The following is a 5,394-nucleotide window of genomic DNA, read 5'->3' as shown; positions in this document are numbered from 1 at the left end:
ATGTGTGTCCCTCAGAAGGCGCGGATGCCCTTCTGTCACATCACATTGCACGCTAGTTGCGTCCAGCAGCATTGAAGGACATGGTCCCACTAGTTGCAAGGTCTTTCCCCTCACCCTATTGAATAGCCTTTTCCAACATCATCTGTAGGATTATTAAACTGTCTCTTCTCAAAATGTTTCCCCTCTGAACCAACACGGAAGGAGCAAGATGCAGCAGCCGGGGTAAGAAGGGGCAAGGATTTTTTTTGTGGGCCAACAAGTGCCTCAAGAGCTAGTCACAACACCCTTTCATCATTTTTATTCAGCACTCAGCAAATGCAGAGCCATTTATTGTCCATTGAATAGTCTGTAGAGCTCTGCTTTTGCTGAGTTGTACGTGGAACCGAGCCAAAAGGACAAGAAATAATTAACAGTCTGCCCTGTCCATATGTTTAAAATACACTACAAAATGAAAACAGTCCTGTGGAGAGTTCTCTGCATTAAAGCTTTTCTGTCATGTGGAGTTGGAATATTTTCTCTGTTTCTTAGGGGAGGACTTAAGGCAATATTTGAGAAACCAGAGTTAATATTAATTTTAAGAATCTTTCTTTCCAATTCTTTCAATTCATTATTCATATGTTGTATGCCTGTATAAAAAAAGAATTAAGTTATAGTATGTATTGAAACTATTTCAGATGTTCAGAATTCATAAGAATACTAAGGAAGAACTGAAATGAGTTTAGACCGTGATAGTACAATCTGGAAAACAGAATGATTCCTGTTTAAAGCCAGATTTTTACTGAAACTTTATGGTCTAGACCCATTTATTCAAAATGGATCTGACATCACCAGACCCAAACCCATTTAAAGCAACTTACTGGGTTTGAATTTCTTAGGAAAGAAATAACATACAAAAGCTTGTTAATAATCGGGGGTCGTTGTATGACAAGGAAGGAATTTGTGTCAATCCCTACTGACGTGAAATGAAGCGTACCCACGTGAATGCTGCCCATTCCTGTTTAAACAACTAATTTCAGAAAATCTCCTTAGGAATCATGATAATAGCTCCTCTGCTCCTATCAGCGCCCATTGGCCTCATTATCAGACTCATTGCAATTGCTTTCTGGTGAATCACCCGTGCAAAGCGAACAAGGTTCCAGCAGAACCAGCCAGCAAACGATCCTCACCTCACTCAGTAGTCATGACTGACTATACACCCAGTTCCCCACCGTTGGTCACCAAAGGTTATGACAATGGTCAAGCTGTGTCTTCTAGTTTACCCTTTAGGGGGCAATTACCCTTGGCCTGTCCTCTGTCCATCCACCCTTTGCCAAAGCTTGGAAATTTTTCATGTAACAAAACCAAGATTAATCAGGCTGTTTGGCTGGTTTTGTTTTCACATGAAGGACTTGCACAAAAAGCCAAACTCTCCTCTTGCTGCTGCTGGTGTCCTGTTTTGCTGGCTCCCTGCATCAAGAATCTATGGAAGTTAAATCAGCATAACCACTCCGGTTTAGGACAGATCCCAAGGTCAGCCGTCCAACCTGCAATGGGTGTTATCTTGTTGGTAATCTCAGCAGAAAAGCCAAGCGCTGAACAACCTGCAGGCCAGCCAGCAGCTCGACCCTTAGATATGGCCCTCTGGACTTGCTTGACCCTTAGATATGGCCCTTTGGACTCATGTTCAGGTCCACTGGCAGAGCCAGGTGGAGATTTCACTGGCACAAGCCAGGCTGCGCCTGTAGATTTTAATCTCCCTAATCATTAATCCAGCACCTTGCAGTGCAAATACTCCAAGCAGACGTGTAGCCATCCAGGTTGGCTGGACAAAGATCAAATATTCCTTGTGGAATCCCAAACATCCGCCGGCACAGACATCGCTGGACCGGCACATTGGCTGTCCTCAAGGGGAAGCCAACTATTAGCTCCCCAAACAGCTGGGGATGGTTGTTGTATAACACCAGCAACCTCCAACCTCTCCCCGTTCTCCGTGTCTCAGGGGCCCATTTTTTCCGTGGTCCGTTGTCCCACAGCTCTGACTGGTACGGCAGGTTTGCACGGGGCTGTGCTTATGGGGCACGTGTTGGCAGTTAGAGCACAGCTAGAGCTGCCTGTGGTGGCAGTGGGGCGGGGGGATGGCAAAAGCTTCAGTGTCAATCCTCTGCTTTCTGGGAAAAAAATGCAAACAAAGGGTCTCTAGGGCTAAGAGATGTATTTCACTGGGTAGGCAGCAGGGGTGTCAAAGCCTTCTCCTCTGAGAAGATAAAATACTCTGTTTTCTTCATGGGAACCAAGGCTCTTGTCCTGCCACACTCCCCCAGCTCAGCCCATGTGCCCTGGCTCACTGCTGCCAAGGCCTCTTCCCCAGCTCTGAATGCCAGAATATAGTGGCATAACACAGGTTTCACCTTTCTTTTATTTCCCCACTAACTGAAAGGTCAAAACAAATTGAATTAAAGAACTATGTGGGGAATTCAGTAATTAAAAGCTTGTTAGCTGGTGTAAAAGCTAATCGCAAAAATAAATAGTTACCCGGTAACTTCATTACATTAAGGTAAGAGCCATATATGCTGCATAATATAATAGGAGCTTAGGGAGCTGAAACCACTGAGAAGCCATAAGTCACAGTTTGAATCACAGGAGAAAACCCACGGTCCAGGCCCAGGAGCCGGCAGGGAAGCTGAGCTCTGGGCACAGATGACATGCTGACATCCTCCTTAAATTGCATGATGTGCATGCCCTTAGGTACCATCTACCATCTGCATATGCGCAGCCTCCATTTCCTGAGCTGGCCAGCTGAGGGGTGAGGGGCAAGTGAAGCAGTGGGGACGGGTAGGCTGGAAGTCTGTCCTCTATAACCAGCCTGTACTCTAATAAGGTGAATCTTCACACAAAAGGGGGAAGGGGGTGGCGGAGAAGTAAGAAAACTCATTATCAAAGCAGTAATGTCATCTAAATCATTCTGTCCTCATCTTGTCCAGAGGGGAAAAGCTGGCAGGCATCTCCTGACAGCGGAGTAGGAATGTCCTGCAGAACAGGTTGCACCTCTCCTCCCTCCCCATGCAGAACAGGGTTGAAGAAGGAAGAATGCTCTGGGGATCCTGACTGTTTTCCCAGCACCCCTACTGCTGCTGAGGGCGATATGCAACCATTCCTTCAAGTTTCAGGCCACCAAAAAGACAGGGCTGGATGGGAGTGCCATAGGTCACAGCGAGGCAGAAGCCATTGTGCCAACAACAGTCCTTGGCAGACACAAAGTTGTCCTGCAAGTTGAGCGTAGCTTGGACAAGAAGAGTGAGTAGTCTACAAAGAGCTATCAGGTAAGGTTTTACAGGTCTGGAAGTGTCTCACAGCCTAAATAACCAGTGCCTAGATTTTAAACCAAATCGCAAAGTCCCTGGTAAGTGGGTAACGCTGTGCATCTTGCAGGTGGCTGTTGAGCACTAGTCACAGCAAGATTTTCAGTGATGGTGAAATCGGCCTAAAGGTAAGCAAGGGAAAAATATACATGCAAGATATTTAAATAATGCCAACCTTGTTATTTAAATAAGGAAACATGCCTTTCTGAAGTGGCTGAAGAACAGTTAAGTCTCAGTTAAACCGTGGGCCTTGAAGCTAGAAGAGGCATCTCCATTATGGCCTGAAGTACATCCTTCAGGGAGAGCCAGTTGTCAACAATTGTTCACAATGCAACTGACACAGGGGGAAAAGAAACCTTGGCTATTGCTAAAACTTGTATTTTTTTTTTCTGCTAAATCAGTTTGATCCTGGGGTCATCAAATCGAAATAGTTCTTTCCATTAAACGGTTAAATTGCTGTAGTCCTCAGATGCGGAATTTTCTACTGATCCGTCAGGGCAGCCAGTCTGAAGGAGAAAGGGTAGAGAGATCCCTTGTCCAGCCTTTTTAAATTTTAATTTATTGTAGTCAGTACTGTCCTTTACCACTGCATAGCTAGGGGGAAGGGAAGAGAGCTGAGCCTTCAGCTGGGGGATTTCAGTAACCTTGGTGTTTGAACACACAGCCAGTGCACAGCAAGAGTCTACTTTGCCTGTTATACGCTTTTCCCCATACTACTAAATTAACTCATTTTCTTAAAACTGAAGTCTTCCTAATGCAAGGATCTTTTTTAGATACATACTCAACATTATGAAATATACCACATCACATCTTACACTAATGGATTGTGAAAATATAAACTATCAAAACCTGAATCTTTTCTGTGTGCTTAAACAGCTCTATTTCCTGAGCCCAAACAGTAGCTGTGTTATTAATAACTAGAGCAATACAGTCCTATTATTTCCAAACCCACATCAGCACAGATATCTTAGTAAGCTTTGGAATGAAATAACCCCATTTCAATATCTACTTGTTGCAGTAAATAAATTTTAAATGGGGAGGAATACATCTTCAAGTAATATGAAGGGAAAAAAAAAAGTTCACGAAACTAGTAGGAGAAATCTAAGTTTTCTGAAGCATTTTATGTTTGCGACAGTAAACTCCACTCTCAAAATTGTACAATTCACCCTATAACCTTCACATTATCAATCTGTAGACTGACCCGACATGTGAAAACTGTGATAGTATCTACAGGCCTCATTAAAGTTACTGTCTTTTGGGTTGGAAAGGTTAGCAAGGTTACCATGCTGGTACAGTATTATTTCCCACCACTCTGAAAATCTTCTGAGTTTACAGATCCAGGAGTTTTGATCACTAACAAGACTCTTATTTGAACCATTAAATCACAGCATGGCCCCCCAATTCAGCAAGATGCTTAAGCACCGAATCCGAGCTTTAATGCCAAATAAACAAGCGTATCATACTGTTATGCCATTTAGGCTGCTATACAAACTGAAATAAAACGCATCTAGCTTAATGTGTGCATTAAACATTCTGTGTAAGCACACGAAATTACAATCTTAGTGTTCTATAATGAAATCATAACTGCTGCCTGCAATAAGCTCAGCATAAATCTTCCTGCTTTCCCAATAAGGCAGTGTCAGACTCCTCTGAAATCTGCTCCATAAAAGCAATAAAATCATGATATGGGAGAAAAAGTGAACAAGAAAGGTCAGTCAGGACTGAGTCCTTGGCAGACAAACATTTTCATGCTCCTAGAAATCAGATTTTTGTCTGTGTTCCCATCTCAGGATTCATCCCCGTACCATCTCTTCCTTCCAGCGTGCTCTTTTAACTGTTGATTGGAAGATCTTGCACTACTCAGCATCATTACAAGTTATGACTTCATTCCCATCTATTGATGTGTGTAGGTTTATGGCTTTTTGCCAGCCTCTTGAAGTTGTGATCCAAGCCTTCAATTTCTCATGCACGAAAGCCAGAAAAGTCTAGATAGCATTCAGAATGCCAAAACCATCTGATCTTGGCTTTCTTCATAAATCAGATGATGCATTGTCAG

This window comes from Ciconia boyciana, chromosome 3, assembly GCF_034638445.1.
Source record: "Ciconia boyciana chromosome 3, ASM3463844v1, whole genome shotgun sequence".
Lineage (NCBI taxonomy): Eukaryota > Metazoa > Chordata > Aves > Ciconiiformes > Ciconiidae > Ciconia > Ciconia boyciana.
This window is presented reverse-complemented; position numbering follows the sequence as displayed.